Source organism: Sminthopsis crassicaudata, chromosome 1 (assembly GCF_048593235.1).
Source record: "Sminthopsis crassicaudata isolate SCR6 chromosome 1, ASM4859323v1, whole genome shotgun sequence".
Lineage (NCBI taxonomy): Eukaryota > Metazoa > Chordata > Mammalia > Dasyuromorphia > Dasyuridae > Sminthopsis > Sminthopsis crassicaudata.
Window position 1 is genome coordinate 295,441,584 of NC_133617.1, and position 21,548 is coordinate 295,463,131.

The 21,548-nt window shown below is 32.9% G+C and overlaps 1 long non-coding RNA gene across 1 annotated transcript in view; it reads right to left on the reverse strand.

Annotated features, from left to right (window-relative positions):
• The window catches only part of LOC141549429 (uncharacterized), a 341,126-nt gene that overhangs the window by 8,641 nt on the left and 310,937 nt on the right, over positions 1 to 21,548 (reverse strand). Inside the window, exon 3 of the long non-coding RNA XR_012484352.1 lies at positions 6,603 to 6,769. This is a non-coding gene — a long non-coding RNA (uncharacterized LOC141549429). The remainder of the gene's footprint in view (positions 1 to 6,602; positions 6,770 to 21,548) is intronic.

Sequence of the window (21,548 nt, forward strand, 5' to 3'; positions counted from 1 at the left end):
AAGATCTTGATCTTTCCTTTTTTCCTCACACTTCCTGCTCTGTTCATTTTTAGAACTTTTCCTTCTCCTACAACTTGCTTGATAGTTTAAGGCTAATTGAACTATGTTGTAGATATAAAATACTTCTGCAGAAATTGAACGAGGCCCATTTTTTGCTTGAAATTCTTTCATTTCATATCCCACTAGCTTCCATTTATCTACATCTATCTTTTCTTCCTCTAAGAACCAAGGGGATGTGCGTCTTAAGGCAGCCAAGAGTTTAGCAATCTGTACCCAGGTTACAAGTAAACTCTGCTCCTCAATTATGTTGATTATACTCTCTATAGTACCACTCCTGAATGGAGCTGAGGTTGCTTCTGGGGCTGGGGTTGAGTCGGCTGAGGTCCAGGGATTGAATATAGCTAACATCTGCCCCATTTCAGCTATAAGAGATTCCTGGTTTAGCCCTTAACAAGTTAAGTTCCTTATTTATCTATTAGCACGCTCACTTAATCTTTAACAAAGTTTCCTCGTTACTCACGGTTCTGGGTCAGAGAGACTGAGATCTAGATCGGAAGCTTTTCCACTGGAATCAGGACCGTATCTGTCCCTGTTCAGGCGCCAAATTGCAAAGGTCTGGTCTAGCTCTTCTTGTCAGGATAAGCAAAAGTCCTTGCCCCACGTTGGGCGCCAAATGTAACGAGCTGTCGTCTCCAGAAGCTGCTGGATCGCTCTCTGGGAAGAGATCTGCTGTGTCTACTCAAATCTTTCAGACAGATTCTTCTTCCTGTAGTGAACCGTTGTCTCCAGGCAGTTGCTGTTAACTCTTGTCCAAAGAAGTGACTTCCCTTCCTGCAGAGAGCCCCGTCAAGCCTGATGCAATTCAGAGTCTTCCTCTTTCTCTGAGAGTCCTCTTCTTTTATTCTCCCAGAGAATGGGCGTGGGATAATGCAAGGGCTTCTGGGAAGAACCACCCCAGCCAATGAGCTTGCCCCCTCTATCAAGTCAACCTGAGTTCTCACCTTGTAATTGTCCAGAAAACCTGAATTCTCACCTTGTCACTGTCCAGACAACCTCAGTTCTCACTTAGTAATCCTAACATCCTTGAATGTAAAAAAAATGTTTTCCTAATTTATAGTTTCCCTTGTAATCATGTCTGCACTAGTTTTGTTTGTACAAAACCTTCTTAATATAATGTAATCAAAATTATCTATTTGGTGTTCAGTTATGAGTTCCAGTTCTTCTTTGGTCACAATTTCCTTCCTTCTCTGCAGATTTGATAGGCAACATTTCTTATGTTCTTCTAATTTGCTTATATTAGTCTTTATGTCTAAATCATGAACCTATTTCAACCTTATCTTGATATCTAACCCCTCCCTTCTTTCCCTAGATGATAATAGGTCTTTTGCATCTCTTCATGTGAATTAATTGTTCCATTATACCTCCTTTTCCCTGATTTTCCAATACAGACATTTTCTTACCCCTTAAAACCTTTTTTTTTTTTTTAAATGTCGACACATCAGGGTCCATTTATAACTGCAGTCCATGTAATGGTCCCCTCTGTCTGCCCCAGTCACAGATACAGTTAGGAAAAGTTACAGATATTGTAGGGATGTAAACACTTTAACCTTCGAATATGTACTTTCACCCATTTACCTTTTCATGGTTCTCTTGCATCCAGTGTTTGTACATTAAATTTTCTGTTTAGTTCCAGTTTTTTCAATAGAAATGATTGAAAGTCTCTTACTTCACTGAAGATTCATCTCCTCCCCAAAAATGATGCTGAGTTTCACTGGGTGAGTAATTTTTGGTTGTAACCCCAGGTAATTCACCTTCCAGATGAATTTCAGGCCCTCTTATCCTTTATTTTAGAAGCAGGCAGATTCTGGGTAATCCTGACTATTTCTCCTTGATGTTTGAATTGTTTTTGTCTGGTGGCTTGCAATATTTTTTTCTTTGAGAGTGCATTTTTAGAGTTTCATGGAAACAGTTTACCTTAGGGTCTCTCTTTCCAGAATTGATCGATGGATTCTTTCAATAAGTAGTTTCCCCTCTGTTTTCTAGAATGTTGGGGAAGTTTTTCATAATGACCTCTTGTAGAATGCTCTGCAGGCTCTGGGTTTTTTTTTTTTTTTTTTTTTTTTTTTTTTTTTGGTCATGCGCTTCAGGTAGGGCAATCATTTTTAAATTGTGTATTCTGGATGTATTTTCCAGGATGACTGTTTTGTCAATGAGGTATTTCCCATTTTATTACATTTAAAAATTATTTTTAGTTTGCTTAAATGGTTCTTGCTGTCTCAACATACTCAGTAGATCCCATTTGCCTGTTCTAATTTTTGAGATGTTATTTTCTTCACTTATCTTTTATATCTCCTTTTCTAATTGGCTTATTATACTGTTTAAGTAGTGGTTTTTGTCACCTAATTTTATTTCTTCCTTTTCCAAAATATTGACTCTTTCATCCATATCTCTCATTGCTTTCCTCATTTTTTTCTTCAACCTCACTTTTTTGCCTTTTGAAATCTTTAATGAACATTTCCAAAAAAGACTCTTTGAATTTGAGTCCAATCTTTCTCATTTTTTGAGATTTCTTCATTGGACATTCTGTCTTCCTTTGATTTTGTATTTGGAGCTTAATGTGATCGATCACGGTTGTTTCCCATTTCTTGCTCATTTTCTTTCCTTTTATTTTGGTATTTTCTCCTTTCTTACTTTTAATGTGGAACTCTGCCCCTGGTGTAAAGGTGGTATTGTCCCAATCTTCCTGTGCAACTCTGAGCCTTGGCTTTGAGCACGGGGGCCCCTTGGGTTTGTAGGCAGTAGCTTGGCTGCTCTTTCCAGGAAACATCCTAGATTCCAGAATTTGCCTTTGAGCTGGTGCTAGGGACTGCTCAGCTGACTCTTATTGAGCCAGGACTGAAGGTCTTGGTTGTTGATTTGCTGTGGTTAAGATCCTGTCACTGGTTGTCAGAGAGTCTATCTGACTTGGGAGGAACCCCTGTGAGAGTGACCTTTCTTGATTTTTTTTAGTCTGTCTTGAGCTGGAGGCTGGTCCATCAGACCCTGTTCAGAGGCTTGGTTTTCAGGGGAAACTGGGAGAGCCAGAGCAGTTTCCTAACTTTATCTTCACTGCACTCTCACAAAATTTTCTAAACATATTACTTTTTCAACTTAAGTGACTGGCATTTACATGTGTGTATGTATGAAAATGATAAATCTTTATTCCCATAAAATGTTTCCATCAGTGTTATACTAGGTTTGCATTTTTTAGTTACAAATTTAAAAAGTTGAGTTTTCTGAGTGGACACAAATACAAGTTAATTCTTTAGACAATTAGGATTACTAGGATTGTATGTAAGATACATGGCAAGTTATTTTTTTTTCCTGTATATCAACATATTACTTATATTACTGTTATTTCACCTAACTTCTACCTTTTGAATTATTAATTTTCCTAATAAGATAATATAAAAATTCAAATATATTAATGACAACATTCTTATCTGTTAAATTATTTCAGGAAAATATTAATATATTTATTTTTATGATAGATTTTTATTTTCAAAATACATGCAAAGAAAATTTTCAACATTAACTCTTGCAAAGCCCTGTGTTCCAATTTTTCTCCCTCACTTCCCCTGACCCTAGACAGAAAGCAATTAAATGTATGTTAAACATGTGCAATTCTTCTATACATATTCCCAGAATTATTATGTTCACCAAAAATCGATAAAAAATAAAAAAAAAAAGAAAAATATAAAAATAGCAAGGACACAAAAAGAAAAGGTGAAAATATTATGATGTGATGCCCATAATCTCTCTGAAGGCAGATGGCTATCTTCATCACAAGTCTTTTGGAATTGGCATGAATTATTTAATTTTTTAAAAAGATCCACATCCATCAGAGTTGATTAGATTATATAATTTATATAAATGTCCTCTTGGCTCTATTTACTTTACATAGCATCAATTCGTGTACATCTCCCCAGGCCTTTCTGAAATCATCCTGTTGATCATTTTTTTTTTTTATAGAACAATAATATTATCATTACTTATTCAGCCCTTCATCAATTGATGGGCATCCACTCAGTTTCCAGTTCCTTGCCATTACAAAACGGGCTGCTAGAAACGTTTTTTGCACATATAGGTCCTTTTCCCTTTTGGAGGAATCTCTCTGGGATAGATACAGTAGAGTCCTTTGAATATAGTTCCATATAGCTCTCCAGAATTGTTGGAATAGTGCACAACTCATCAAAAATGTATAAGTGTCCTAGTTTTCCTATATCCCCATCAACATTTATCATTATCTTTTAATGCCATTTTAGTCAATATGAAAAGTGTGTAGTGGTACTTCAGAATTATTTCATCTTTATCTCTATTAATTATATCTATTTTTCCTTTTGCTTGATCTGAGATCAGGATTGAGAGCTCTGTATTTTTTAAACTCCAGCTGAAGCATAATAGATTCTGCTCCAGCTTTTAACTTTACTTGATACATATCTCTCTGCTTCAAATGTGTCTCTTATAAAGAACATTTTGTAGGATTCTGTCTTTCAAACCAGTCTGCTACCTGCTTCTGTTTTATGGGAGAGTTCATCCCATTCACATTTATACTTAAACTTACTAACCCTGTATATCCTGCCTTCTTACTTTTCACAAGTTATACTTTTCTCTCTCCATTCCCCTCTTTCCCTCCTCACCAGTGTTTTGTTAATGAGCAGCAACTCTCTCAATTTTCCCTACCCTTTTTCAACTCCTCCCCTTTTCTTACACATTATCCTTTCTACTTCTGTTCTCTATCCTGTTAGTCTCACCATTTCTGTTCCCCTTTCTTCTCCTACTTCCCTATACAGTAAGACAAGTTTCTATATCAAACCAAATATGTAGGATATTCCCTCCTTGAGTTTAATCTGAAGCCATAATGGTTCAAACTATGTCCATCTCTTTCCCTTCTTTCCCTCAACTGTAATAAGTTATTTTGCCTTTGCATGTGACATAATTTACCCTATTCTACCTCCCTCAGAACAATTCCCTTTCTACCCCTAGTTCCTTCTTTATATTATCACAATAAAGTTAAATTGTACCAACACCTTTTAAGCAAACCCCTAACAAAGATACAGTTCTTAAGAGTTACACATATTATCTTCCTTTGTAAAGATGTAAACACATTACCTTTAAAAACATTTTTTTTCTTCCCTTTTTACCTTCTTACACTTTATCTTGTGATTTAAATTTGAACATCAAATTTACTATTCAGCTTTGGTCTTTTCATCAAAAATAAATGAATATTCTCCAATTTCATTGAGTGTACATATTTTTCCCTGAAAGCTTTTGCTTAGCATTGTTGTATAGTTGATTCTTGGCTGTAGTCTAAGCTCCTGTGTCCTCTGGAATCTCCCAGACCCTTTAAAATGGATGTGCTAGATTCTGATTAATCTCTGATAGTGGCTCCTCAATATTTAAAGTGTTTCTTTCTGGCTCCTTGTATTGTCTCCTTAATCTGATAATTCTGGAATAAGGTACAATATTTCTTGGAGTTTTCATTTCAGGACCTCTTTCAGGAAATAATTGGGATTTTTTTCAATGGCTATTTTACTGTCTGGCTCTTGTGTATCAAGGGACATTTTCCTTGATGATTTCTTGAAATATTTTATGCAGGCTTTTATTTTTTTCATCATGGTTTTACATTAGTGCAATAATTTTTAGATTGTCTCTCCTGTATTTTTTTAGGAAAGTTGTTTTTACAATGAAGTAATTCCCATTTGCTTCTATTTTCAAAAATTGTTTTGTTTAACTAATTCTTGATACTTCATTGAGTGATTCACTTCCATTTGTTCAATTCTAATTTTTAGTGAAATATTTACTTCAATTAGCTTTTTTGCTTCCTTTGGCATTTGTCAATTGAACATTTAAATGAGTTGCTTTGTTCATTGGATTTTTCCCCCCATTTCATCAACTGTATTTTTTTAAGGAGTTATCTTCTTCAGACAATTTCTGTGCTTCATTTTTCATACTCTAACGCAAAGCTTTTTTTTTCTTTTGCCATTTTTTCTCCTAAATGCTCTTTAAAAACTCTTTTTGAATTATGTCAAGATCGCCTTTTAAATTTTAGACCCGTTCATATCATTCTTTGAGGCTTCATCTGGATACATTTTGCTTTTAGTGCCCTCAAGATTTGGGGTTTTTTCTCCCCTGTCTCCATAATAACTAATTATAGCCAGAGTTTTTTTGCTTTTACACTCATTTTTAAAGGTTGAATTTTGCTGCTAGGGCACAGTGGAGATTATCCTGAGTTTTCTCTTCAGGAAACACTAGCTTTATGCTGCCCTAAGGCTGGTACTGCTGGCTTACTTCTTGTTCTGAGTGAACTTGACCAAGTCCTGCTTGTTATGCTGGAATTCAGGCGTTTCATATTTGTCCTCTATAGTTATGTAAGATGTCTCACAACTATTCTGATAATACACTGGTTTCTGAATCAGACCAGAGTAGCCTATGTTGCTGTATTTTGGCTAAGAACCTCCCACTAAATTCACTGCATGGAGCCTCTTAAACCTGAATTTCCCTGCACTGGAACATGTTTTCTCCCTCTACCCCCATCCACTTCCTAATTGAGAAGACCTTACCTGAAGTCCTTCCAAGATATCTTCTGCTGGATATTTGTTACACTAAAAATATGTGTGGGTTCTGTCACTCCAAAATCAATTCAGAGGGTTAATCTGGTGTTGATTCTGAGGCAAGCCAAAGAGAACTGAGGCAAAGACCTATCTACTATTTGCCATCTTGGATGCACCTATAGGGAAAAATTAAAAATAATAAACCTTTAAAATATGATATACATATGTTGTGCCTCTGAACTAAAATGACTTATTGTTACTATTCAAGGAATCATAAATAATTTGATATATGAATAGGAGATATTCTATTGGAAAAGTATCTTTGAATGCAAAAATTGTTCATTGGCAACATTCCTATCTATTTTGCACTAATTTGCACCTTTGCACTAATGTTGCTAGGTGTTAATATACATTGGTCTCAGTTGTAAAATGTCAACTAAATTTTTTTTTTGGAAATTTATCTTTCTGTCTCCATCTTTTAAGCATATTTGCTATTTAAGAAAATTGCTGTTAAGTTGCAATTATTTTCATAGCTTTTCTTTACCTATTTATCCTTTCATTTATCTTTTTTTAAGTCATTCATTCTTTGTTTGTATACATGTTTTAAAAACTCATTATGAAAATTGTAGTATAAGATTACCAAATGTGACATTGTTTCTTGTTGCCCTTCACTATATAATAAAACCTAAACCAGCACCATCTATGAATGCTTCTATAAAGAAAATTGCCAATGAACCATTTTTGTATTCAACATAAATTTCTTATTTCTTGTGGTTTTGTTTTTATCAACAGTGTCAAGACTGATGAATGATTCTGTCTCTATTATTATGTTAATTCTATGGCTATTAGTTAAAGACCCTTAAATGAGCTTAAACTTAAATTTTATTGACAATCTAAGGATAATGATTTTTTAAACATATTTTTCAACTTTCCTATTTGCACTGAAGAAACAGAGAGTAGGCAATATAGAGGATTGAGGAATATTTTGTACTTTTCTTTGTTTCTAATTTCTCACAAATGATTTTTAACAGTTCAACAATCTATTGTATGTGTTTGGTATATGAATCTTTGAAAAATTGGCTTAGTTGCAAACATCACAAATAAACACTTTCTAGCGTGATAAAATCTATTAAAACTAGTGTTTGGTTGACTTGGAATTTAAAAATCAAGGATCAACTTTACACTACAATAAAGAATTAGAAGAGGAACCTGTAGAATCTAAAATATGTTGCTTTAAACAAGAATGCATTTTTTTAGAAATAACTAATTTTTAATTACCCAAAGTTTGTTAACTTTGGGTAATAAAAAATTAGTTATTTCTAAAATGCAATAGATTTTTTTTTCATTTACCTTTGTTATTTATTTTTTTTTTATTCTGAACCCACTCCTTGCCCATATGCAGTATTGAAGACAGATAAACAGAGAGATATATGGAAAGAAATAAACATATATTTATATACACACATATATACATATGCACCCAAGCATACATATATGAATATGTATATTTCAGGTATATGGGTTGTACTCTCCACTGAAAATAATAGACTGGAAAAGGGCGTTTCTTCTCCATTTATTTTTATTTTAATTTTATCTCCCCTATGTACTGTTAGAACATTTTTAAAAAATGTACTATTTGTAATCTCATTTAGTAAATATTTTAATGTTTCTGAATTTGATATAATCAGCATAATTTCTTAGGCATACATGTGGAAACTTATTGGTAACCCTATTTTATATTAGATTTTTTTTACATCATTGATCTGCAATTTGGTAAGCATTTCTTAAATACCTAACTTATATCAGGTACTGGTATAAATGGAAAATTCAAATAATATATATGCTTCTTTCTTTTAAAGATATTTACATCTAGGTTCTGCTTAGCAGCATTGTAAGAGACATAGATCTCCCTTTCAGAACTCCCATATAAATATATCTGTAAGAAGGACAGCTAATACATACCTAAAATATTTAGATAATTTTCATAAAAGGATAGAGTCTGAAATATAATCAAACTTTCATTTTACAAATGAAGAAATTGAGGCCCTAGTTTACAAATGATAGATATGTGATTTGAAAAACTAAAAAATTAAAACTCAAAACTTTGTCTTATACTAAATTTGACCCTTTTCTTGCTATATCTCCTTGATATCCTTTGTTGCCTATCTTCAATTTACATTGAAATAAAAGATGCTACATTTTCACTACTGAACAGATTTTAGTTGATTACTTGATATGAGTAAGATCCATAATGATTTATTTTAGTGTTTTTAATTCTTTTTGTTGATATTGATATGTTCAAATATATTTCATTTTTATTAAATTCCCACAATTCACAATTTCCTCCTAATCATAATATTCTCAGGACTCTGTAAAAAAGTTTTTATTAAGAATTTATTCTATAATCTTTTAGTTATAATTTGAACTTAAAAAGCTATTCTCAATGATTATAATCATTGAGAACATCTATCTATTGAGGCACTCTTCAGATTATAAAATTGATAATTTGCATGCATCATCACACATTATTCTCCCCTTTATTCTTTTTTATTGTTATATGTCTGATGGTTTAAGATTAACTCATAAGCAAATGCTGACTTATGCCTTTCACCACTTCAGATCTCAGCACACATCAAAGAGAAATGAAAATATCAGTGTAGAGTCTTTAATTTAAAGGCATCAGGGATAAAATACACAATATTAGGGGAAAAAATTGAGAGAAAAGCAACTGATGAAAAATTAGAGTGAAATTATTCCATAATGAGAAGGAGCTCAACTAATATTTTACTTGATTACATTTCTAATGTGTTGCTCTTTTCCTGGAATGTCATTAGGTGGAAAATGTGTTGTCTACAACACTGAAAAAAAAGATAAATAGAATATATGATTCACTTGTTTTGTTAGATTTTTAAATGGTTGCTAATGATTACTATTTGCCTATATAAAGATTTTTTGTCCCTAAGTGTATTCTGTTGCACCTCTAACCATATATTCAATTAAAATTAAGTTTGAGAGAAGTTCAACTTGCACCACTGCTGAGCCACTTGACTGAATACAAAATAAATTATTAGGTGTTCAAGGACCTTGAATTTTATAGTTAAAGCTGCTCTTATTTGCTTATAAAATACAAGCTGCTTTGTGTACATTCCTATCTATATTTGGAATCCCTTTCTGGCTACCAAATAGTGGGAAAATATTTTAATTGTATCACATATAATCATTATGTCCCCGGGAAGCCACAATGAAGGTTTCTAACTAATTTTTGAAGATTCCTATTTATGGATCATTATTCTTAGCCAAACATAAAAAAAATTATTTTCTTCTGGCCTAACATAATCATTTTTTCCATTAAATATAAAAATTTGTTAATGTTTTTTTTTTTAATTTATGCTTTTCATGGCCCTATTTCTGTCATTATTCTATTACACCAACTTTTAAAGTCATGTTTTTTGTTTTGCTTTTAATCTCTAGGTGAGCATATATTTCTTTCTCATGACTTGTCATTCAGAGATATTACTAACAATAATACTCATAAAATTACTTGGGTTAATAAAAATAATACTAATGTATTTAGTAAAACCTGATAAATAAGTCATATTTACCCTAAATTAATTGATCAAAAGAGACACTAACCTGAAGGCCTGAAAACATAAAAAGGACAAAAGAATTAGCTTACTTTCAAGAATGCTTTCAAGAATTAGCAATTTTATTATTGAGTTGTAACAAAGAGATTACATTAAAAAGAGATAACTTGCTACATTGTCACAAGCCTTTTGGACTCTAACCTTTCAAATATATTTTAAAATGATTTGCCCTGAGCATGGATTTTCTCATGTTACTCCTTTATTTAATGATTCCTTATGGCTCCCTAGTACCCCTAGAATCAAACATAATTCCTGTTTGGCCTTTAAAATTCTTCTTTTCCTTCCACTAACTGTCCAGCCTCCATATATATTTGCTAACCATTTTCTCTGGTTTATCCAAATTACCATATTATTTTCCCTGGCATAAAATGTATCCTTTCCAATCTTTGCTTCAAAGAATATACTAATTTCATCCAAAATTCAGATGATAAAATAGTATCAGCAAAGCCAAGATCATGGAATACAGGTCAGGACTCACCTGGAGCCTCTCAACATTCCCTTCTAAAGATCTATAAAATGAAACTTCAAATCAAACTTTGGAGCAATAGAGCCAAGAAGTTGTTAAGAGAAATTTTTTTTATATTTTACATAAATTTATTAAGTATTTAAATAAAATTTCATGGTTTAATTACATAAATTATTTGAAATAATTGAAGAACTCCTCCTGTCAAGTTATTTTTATGAGGTAAACATACTGCTGATAACTAAACTAGGAAGGGATAATACAAATAAAACATTCATATAATACTATCAGTAATGAGAATTAATATAAAAAATTTAAATATCAGTTTTGTTTAAGAAAAAAAACTAGCAATATATGCAGATTTTTTTATTTTAATAATTTTTATTATATATATATTTTATAATATTGTCCCTTGTATTCATTTTTCCAAATTTCCCCCCCCTCCCTCTACTCCCTCCCCCCGATGACAGGCAATCCCATACATTTTACTTGTGTTACAATATAACCTAGATACAATACATGTGTGTAAATCCCATTTTCTTGTTGCACAATAAGCATTAGATTCCGAAGGTACATGTAACCTGGGCAGACAGATATTAGTGCTAACAATTTACATTCATTTCCCAGTGTTTCTTCTCTGGGTGTAGCTACCTCTGTCCATCATTGATCAACTGGAAGTGAGTTGGCTCTTCTTTATGTTGAAGATTTCCACTTCCATCAGAATACATCCTCATTCAGTATTGTTATTGAAGTGTATAGTGATCTTCTGGTCCTGCTCATTTCACTCAGCATCAGTTGATGTAAGTCTCTCCAAGCCTCTCTGTATTCCTCCTGCTGGTCATTTCTTACAGAGCAATAATATTCCATAATCTTCATATACCATAATTTACTCAACCATTGTCCAACTGATGGACCTCCATTCATCTTCCAGTTTCTAGCTACAACAAAAAGAGCTGCCACAAACATTTTGGCACATATATGTCTCTTTCCGCTCTTTAGTATTTCTTTGGGATATAAGCCCAGTAGTAGCACTGCTGGGTCAAAGGGTATGCCCAGTTTGATAACTTTTTGGTCATAGTTCCAAATTGCTCTCCAGAATGGCTGGATTCTTTCACACCTCCACCAGCAATGTATTAGTGTCCCAGTTTTCCCACATCCTCTCCAACATTCATCATTATTTGTTCCTGTCATCTTAGCCAATCTGACAGGTGTGGAGTGGTATCTCAGAGTTGTCTTAAATTGCATTTTTCTAATCAGTAGTGATTTGGAACACTCTTTCATGTGAGTGGATATAGTTTCAATTTCTTCATCTGAGAATTGTCTGTTCATATCCTTTGACCATTTATCAATTGGAGAATGGTTCGGTTTCTTATAAATTAGGGTCAGTTCTCTATATATTTTGGAAATGAGACCTTTGTCAGAACCTTTGCTTTTAAAAATATTTTCCCAATTTGTTACTTCCCTTCTAATCTAGTTTGCATTAGTAATATTTGTACAGAAACTTTTTAGTTTGATGTAATCAAAATATTCTATTTTGTGATCAATAATGATCTCTAGTTCTCCTCTGGTCATAAATTCCTTCCTCCTCCACAGGTCTGAGAGGTAGACTATCCTCTGTTCCTCTAATCTGTTTATGATTTCATTCTTTATGCCTAAATCATGGACCCATTTTGATCTTATCTTGGTATATGGTGTTAAGTGTGGATCCATATCTAATTTCTGCCATATTAATTTCCAGTTTTCCCAACAGTTTTTTCCAAATTATGAATTTTTATCCCTAATGTTGGTATCTTTGGGTTTGTCAAAGATTAGATTGCTATAGATGTACACTTTTTTGTCCTTTGTATCTAATCTGTTCCACTGATCTACCGGTCTATTTCTTAGCCAATACCAAATGGTTTTGGTGACTGCTGCTATATAATATAGCTTTAGATCAGGTACACTTAGACCACCTTCCTCTGAGTTTTTTTTCATTAGTTCCCTTGCAATTCTCGACCTGTTATTCTTCCATATGAATTTTGTTGTTATTTTTTCTAGGTCATTGAAATACTTTCTTGGGAGTCTGATTGGTATAGCACTAAATAAATGGATTAGTTTGGGGAGTATTGTCATCTTTATTATATTCGCTCGGCCTATCCAAGAGCACTGAATGTCTTTCCAATTATTTAAATCTGATTTTATTTTTGTGGCAAGTGTTTTGTAATTTTTCTCATATAATTCCTGACTTTTCTTTGGTAGATGGATTCCCAAATACTTTATACTCTCAACATTTGTTTGGAATGGAATTTCTCTTTGTATCTCTTGCTGTTGCATTTTGTTAGTGATATATAAAAATGCTGAGGATTTATTTGGATTTATTTTGTATCCTGCCACTTTGCTGAAATTTTGAATTATTTCTAGTAGCTTTTTAGCAGAGTCTTTGGGGTTCTCTAAGTATACCATCATGTCATCTGCAAAAAGTGATAGTTTGATTTCCTCATTTCCTACTCTAATTCCTTGAATCTCTTTCTCGGCTCTTATTGCCGAGGCTAGCGTTCCTAGTACTATATTGAATAGTAATGGTGATAGTGGGCAACCTTGTTTCACTCCTGATCTTACTGGGAAAGGTTGCAGTTTATTTCTATTGCATATTATGCTTACTGACGGTCTTAAATATATGCTCCTGATTATTCTAAGGAATAGTCCATTTATTCCTGTACTCTCAAGGGTTTTTAGTAGGAATGGATGTTGGATTTTGTCAAATGCTTTTTCTGTATCTATTGAGATGATCATATGGTTCTTATTAATTTGATTATTAATATGGTCAATTATATTAATAGTTTTCCTAATATTAAACCAGCCCTGCATTCCTGGAACAAATCCTACTTGATCATAGTGTATTATCTTGGAGATGATTTTCTGAAGTCTTTTTGCTAATATCTAATTTAAGATTTTAGCATCCGTATTCATTAAGGAAATTGGTCTATAATTTTCTTTCTCAGTTTTCGCTCTACCTGGTTTAGGTATCAGTACCATGTCTGTGTCATAAAAGGAGTTTGGTAGGACTCCTTCATTCCCTATTTTTTCAAATACTTTATATAGCATTGGGGCTAATTGTTCTTTAAATGTTTGGTAGAATTCACATGTAAATCCATCTAGTCCTGGGGATTTTTTCCTGGGGAGTTGATTAATAGCTTGTTCTATTTCTTTTTCTGAATTTGGGACTATTTAAGCAATTTATTTCCTCCTCTGTTAATCTAGGGAGCCTATATTTTTGGAGGAAGTCATCCATTTCACTTAAGTTATCAAATTTATTGGCATAAAATTGGGTAAAGTAACTCCTTATTATTTCTCTAATTTCCTCTTCATTGGTGGAAAGATCCCCCTTTTCATTTGTAAGACTAACAATTTGATTTTCCTCTTTCTTTTTTCTGATCAGATTTACCAAAGGTTTATCTATTTTACTGGCTTTTTCATAAAATCAACTCTTGGTTTTATTTATTAAGTCAATAGTTTTTTTTTTTACTTTCAATATTATTGATTTCTCCTTTTAATTTTTGTATTTCAAGTTTAATATTTGGTTGGGGTTTTTTAATTTGGTCTTTTTCTAGCCTTTTAAGTTGCAAGCACAATTCGTTAATCTTCTCTTTCTCAATTTTCTTCAAATAAGCCTCTAAAGATATAAAATTTCCCCTTATTACTGCTTAAGCTGCATCCCACAGATTTTGGTATGTAATAGTCTCTTCTAGGAGAGCCTTTTTGTGTTGGGGACCAACAATTTTCTGGAGACTGTCTGCTATTAGTCTCATCGGGTTTGAAAATCTTCTCTCTTTCTGGGTAGAAGCTATCAATCATCCTTTTAATTTTTTTATTCATTTTTTTTAAAGCCCGTAGTATCTGCCTTCAGGGCCAGGAGGTTACCAGCTTCCTCTGCAGAACAGGGATAGGTGTATGGATGGCCTGTCAACTGGCTACACTGAGTGGCCAGGTACGGGAGTGCTCTGTGAAATAGTTCCCCAATTGAAGTGACTCAGGCCTGCATGGCCCAGCTGCAGGAGGGTGCCCTGTTAAGAACCCTGCTGTGTGAATTAATGACTGCCCTGAAGCAAGAGGCTGAGCAGTGAAAGTGTCACTACCCCAATCCAAAGCCTGCTCTGCGGCTGTGGATATTAGCAGGTGACCCACTAAATAGCCCTGCACAGGACTGGAAGTGTCTCTGTCCTGAAAGCACAGTCGAGCTACAGAAGTTCTGATGCCCCAGGCTGAGCCCCCCATGTGTAGATTAGAGGCTGCCTCGGACTGTACCCCCTGCTGTGTAGATTTGCAGCTTTCCTGGCCTTGCTTCAGCATGCAGTGGTACAGTTGTGCTTGTCTGTGCTGAGTTACTTCTGGTTTGAGTGGGTACAGTTCTGACATTTTTAAAGTACCCTGTACCTTTGGCTCTAATCTCTCTGCTGGTCCACTGCTTTACAGTCAAGGCAAAGCAGTCAGCCTATGGCAGAGTCATTTCCACTACTCTTCTAGCCACAGAGCCTACCCCTGTCCCTGGTTCACTCAGGACACCAGACTTTCCTATCTCCCTTCTTGCTGCTGATCTGTTCCCACCCCTCAGGACAAACCTGCTCTAGTGCTCCTCCAGATTATTTTGGCTGGTAAGTTGTTGTACCTTTAATCTTGATGAATTTCACCAGTCAAGTGCTATTTTTTGAGGCTGAATTCAAAGATTAGTAGTGAGGCCATGAGAGGAGCTAATTTCACTGGTTTTCTACCATCTCCAAGATAACATTAACAATATTTTAGGCTCTTACATCTTTTGCTCTCTGGCTTTTTCTGATATTTCCAGTCTTCTTATGTTTTACTCCTTAGTATAGAGTATACATATTTTATGGCTACTTCCTACTCTTCTTTGAATGGAATGCTTCAACTTCTGGCTTTCTATCTAATCTTTCCATTGACTCTGTCAATGTCTGGAATTGCCTGCTTTCTCACATTTGTCTTTGATTCCATGAATCTTCCATAATTGAGTTCAAATCTTATATAAACATAGGCTTTAATCATAAAGAAAGTAATAGACTCAAGGACTTTACATCTCAGTTTTAAGAGCTAGTCCCTTGACTCTCAGACCTAAATCAAATTTGCCATGACCTAAATTCAATGTCTTCAGAAATTTCAGAGATATCATCAATTACTAATATTATTTATATTTTATCCCAAGGATGACAATTATAAAATTATGGCAATAATAATAATTATTATTGACTAACAACAAAATTTTGACTGAAAAACTTTTTTTTTTTGATTCTCATTCTTAGTATTACACTGAAATTAAACTGAAGGGGATAGATTACTATTATCTCCATGAGAGAAGAATATTTCTCAGCTAAGCATGACTTCCAATTCTCACAATACAAAGTTTTTTTTCCAAGTCAATGATGCCTCCAATATCTCACTTTATATTCTTTGTCTCTCAGCAATGTATAAAAACTTTAAAAGCCTTTTAATCTCTGAAACACATTTGCCAACTTTTTTGGCATATAATGGACAAGCTCTATCCATTTTTTTTTTTATTATACAACTGTCAAATGTTGTAGAATTTGTTCATGATCAAATATTCATTTTAGAAACCATACAGTACAATGTAACTTAACCTTAACTGATGGCTGCCTCTTATATGTCATGGTACCATGGGTGAGAGTATAGGTTCTGATGACTTATTCAAGTAGAGGATAAATCCTGACAGTTCTTTAATAAATGAAAAGATTTCATATAGAAGTAAATTAAAGAATAGAGGGTCTGATATCCTAAGTATATCCTTATTTGAATATAGATAATTTCCTCAACAAAAATTTTGTCAAAAGACCATGAAGTTTTCCATCACAGCAATACACGAATCTTAGAAAACTTGCTATTTGTGTCATGCAGTCAAAAACCAAATCTCTTGAAATTTCAAAGTATTCTCATAAATGCAATGACTTTACTACTTGTAAGACAACTTAGCTTCTCTGGCTGGTGTCTATTTTTTTTTAACTATAAGTAAAGAGGTTAGAAGATATGATCTCTAAAATCCCTTTTAAGCACCAAGTCCATGACATCACCAACCATAATACATTTTATTAATATTTCAGTAAACAACAAAATGAAAACATTACATACTAATAATGAATTGTTAAACCCATATGTTTAAAAATAGTTATATTTAGAAAATAAAAGACAAAACTGCTTAAGAATCATTTCACTTATTAATAATTTATAAATTGATAAGTGCTAGTTTACTTTATAAGGTCAATTATGAAAAGATAGTGGCTAGATTAGTATATCCATACAATGAAAAATATGGAAAGCTGTCACAACACATTGAAAGCTTAATATTCCAAATATGTGCATCAATAATTAAAAGGAAATTGAAATACAACATACATTCTACAAATTGGAACATGATTTTAATTGTTAATTGAATTTTAATTGACTTCTAATTGAATTGTTAATGACGAATGTAATACCTATTATTTATAACTATTAATTAGAATTATTCTGCTCCTAATTTTCAATACTTATCCATTTTATGGATACTTCAAATGATACTTTCTTTTACTGTTGGTAGCTAAAGATGCTATTTTATATTTAAAAGAATTACTCTAATCAGAAAGTCTCATAAGGACTAAAGACAATTCACTTTCAGTTGAAATACTTTTATTCAGAACAATTATATTTTCATGAATTGATTTAATTATAATTATCATATTAAATAATTTTTATTTTTGTCATAATGGGATCTAGAAAATGAAACATAACTCCCAAGATTTCTGCACCCAATTTTTGTTTCCATTAACTATACCACAAGGACCTTAAACATAATCCGTAAAGTGTTTAACACACACACACACACACTCACACACACACACACACACACACACACACACACAAAATTTAGAAATAGACTTTCTAATCTTGACCAAGTATGCACAGAGGAGACCCATTTAGGGAACAGAAGAGATTTGAGAGTTTTAAGAAATTAATGTTCCAAAGTATTTGAATTAGAACCAAATACTAAGTGTTCAGAGAGAAAGTAAATCATGGAACTTTTTTTAATAGGAAAAGTAAAATATCCATTATTCATATGTTTTCTCACAACATAAACTATTTGCAAGAATTATATTACATTTATTATGGATATCATTGATGAAAATAAAAGAAATAAGATAACTTTAAAAATTATGTTCTAAATATATCACAGAATTACAGACAATTGGCTGACTGAAGGGTGCTAACACATACCCTGCCATTCTGTACATTTATGAATACATGTATATATGCACATATGTATTTACAAATAGATGGACAGAAATCCTCCAAAAACCTCAGAATCCAAAAATATTTGCCATAGATATTAATAGAAGTTGCATTTTGAATTGATATATTTGACAAATATTTATTAATTACAAAATTCTTGCATTTGATTATATTTAGAAGTTTCAATTTCTACTTAAAAGTGTGGCAATAAGGAAGAAGAATTAATAGGCTATTATGTTTCGTTTTCTAAGATACAGATAATAATTTAATAATTTAAATATAATTAATAAATGATTAAATTTACATGATTTCAGCTTATATATTGATTCAAATATCAATCTGTAGATATATATTTGTCATTCTCCCTGTCTGTTGCTATTTCTCTATCTCTCTGTTTCTCATTTTCTGTCACTGATTCAATCACTGACTCAGTCTCTTGATTTTTATCTCTGTCTCTCTCTCTGTCTCTGTCTCTCTCTCTCTCTCTCTCTCTCTCTCTCTCTCTCTCTCTATATATATATATATATATATATATATATATACACACACACACACACCTCACACACTACATATAACATGTATCAAGAAAATCAAATTTGTTGCTGGAAAGAAAGAGGAAGAGGCACAGGAGAGACAGAAAAAGCAGTCTCAGTACCATAGATTTGCAATGTAAAACAATATTTAAAATCTGCATACTTGTCCCCCCCAACGCCCCTCAGGAGATCTTTCTTTCCTTTTCTTATTTAATTATATTAGAAAAAATCATCTTTAAAATAAAATTTCAATCTAATATCCCATAGTAAATAACAAAATAGAACTGAGCAGTTTCAAATAAAAGGAGATTTAGATCCATTGTCTTAGGTGAATAGTTATAAGATGTCATGTTTAATGATCAGATATTTTGATAGGGGAAATTGACAGAATTTTGAGCTACAAAAGGTATGAAGCAATCATAAAAATGATAACCACTGGCAATATTCAAATGAATTTTCAGGTCTGGAATATATGAGGACATTGCATAAATACTGCAGATTCTTAGTAGTTTAGCTTCAATGAATTTACATAAGGCTGCAAATGATATAATACATAACAGAATACTTTCAGACATTAAGCGTTCATTATTAAAATCTAAAGAAGCCTAGAGCAGAGATTTAAAGTTATACATTAATGAGAAATGATGAAATAAGTTGGCTAGAAACATCATAAATCAACGGTTGATTAGGGATTTTGGTTTATTCAGAAAAAAATTCTTTGGGGGAATTTATTTCAGATGATTGAAAAGTTCAGAAACAAGAATTACATTAGCCAATATCCCCAATATTTCTTCTGTACTATGTATTTCTTTTTTTATTATTTTTTTGTTTTTTATTATTTTTTATTAATAGTTTTTATTTACCAGATATTTGCATGAGTAATTTTACAACATTAAAAGTTGCCAAACCCTTTGTTCCAATCTCTCCCCTCCCTCCTCCCCTCCAGATGGCAGGTCGACCAATACATGTCAAATATGTTAGAGTATAAATTAAATACCATATATGTATACATGACCAAAAAGTTGGTTTGCTGAACAAAAAGAATCAGACTCTGAAACAGTGCACATCTAACCTGTGAAGGAAATCCAAAATGCAGGCAGACAAAATCAGAAGGATTGGAAACTCTATGTAGTTCTTAGTCATCTCCCAGAGTTCTTTCGCTGGGTGTAGCTGGTTCAGTTCATTACTGCTCTATTGGAACTGATTTGGTTCATCTCATTGCTGGAGAGGGCCATGTCCATCAGATATGATCATCATACAATATTGTTGTTGAAGTATATAATGATCTCTTAGTCCTGCTCATTTCATTCAGCATCAGTTCATGTAAGTCTCTCCAGGCCTTTCTGAAATCATCCTGTTGGTCATTTCATACAGAACAATAATATTCCATGCTATTCATATACCACAATTTATTCAGCCAGTCTCCAACTGATGGGCATCCACATAGTTTCCAGTTTCTGGCCACCACAAAGAAGGCTGCCACAAACATTCTTTCACATACAGGTCCCTTTACCTTTTTTAAGATCTCTTTGGAATACAAACCCAGTAGCAATACTGCTGGGTCAAAGGGTATGCGCAGTTTTATAACTTTTTGAACATAGTTCCAAATTGCTCTCCAGAATGGCTGTATGTATTCACAGTTCCACTAAGTATGTGTCCCTGTTTTCCCACATCCCCTCCAACATTCTGCATTACCTTTTTCTGTCATTCTAGCCAATCTGACAGGTGTGTAGTGGTATCTCAGAGTTGTCTTTATTTGCATTTCACTGATTAATGATTTGGAGCATCTTTTCATATGGCTAGAAATAGTTTAATTTCTTTACCCGAGAATTGTCTGTTCATATCATTTGACCATTTATCAATTGGAGATTGGCTTGATTTCTTATATATTAGAGTCAATTCTCTATATATTTTGGAAATGAGGCCTTTATCTAAACCTTTGACTGTAAAAATGTTTTCACAGTTTATTGTTTCCCTTCTAATCTTATCTGCATTTGTTTTTTTTTTTTTTTTGTACAAAAACTTTTCAATTTGATAAAATCAAAGCTTTCTACTATGTGATCAATAATCACTAGTTCCTCCTTAGACACAAATTAATTCTTGTTCCACAGGTCCAAGAGGTAAACTATCATATGTTCCTCTAATTTATCTATAATCTCATTCTTTTTTCCTAGCTCATGAACCCATTTTGACCTGACCTTGGTGTATGGTGTTAAGTGTGGATCAATGTGTAGTTTCTGCCATATTAATTTCCAATTTTTCCAGCAATTGTTGTCAAACATTGAGTTCTTATCCCAAAGGCTGGGGTCCTTGGGTTTGTCAAACACTAGGTTGTTAGAGTTATTGATTATTTTGTCTTTTGGACCTAACCTATTCCACTGATCAATTAGTCTGTTTTTTAGGCAATACCAAATACTTTTGGTAACCGCTGCTATATAATATAATTTTAGATTTGGTACAGCTAGGCCACCTTCATCTGATTTTTTTTTCATTAATTCCCTTGAAATTTTTACCTTTTATTTTCCATATGAACTTTGTTGTTATTTTTTCTAGGTCATTAAAATAGCTTTTGGGGAGTCTGATTGGTATAGTGCTAAATAAATAGATTAGTTTAAATAGTATTGTCATCTTTATTATATTTGCTCACCCTATTCAAGAGCATTTAATATTTTTCCAATTGGTTAGATTGTTCTTACTTTCTGTAGAAAGAGTTTTGTAGTTTTGCTCATATAGTTTTTGATTTTCCCTTGGCAGATAGATTCCTAAATATTTTATACTATCAGTAGTTACTTTAAATGGGATTTCTCTCTGTAACTCTAACTGTTGGACTTTGTTAGTGACATATAAGAATGCTGATGATTTATGTGGATTTATTTTGTATCCTCCAACTTTGCTAAAGATGTGGATTATTTCTAATAGCTTTTTAATTGAATCTTTGGGATTCTGTATGTATACCATCATATCATCAGCAAAGAGTGATAATTTGGTTTCCTCATTACCTACTCTAATTCCTTTAATCTCTTTCTCCACTCTTATTGCCAAAGCT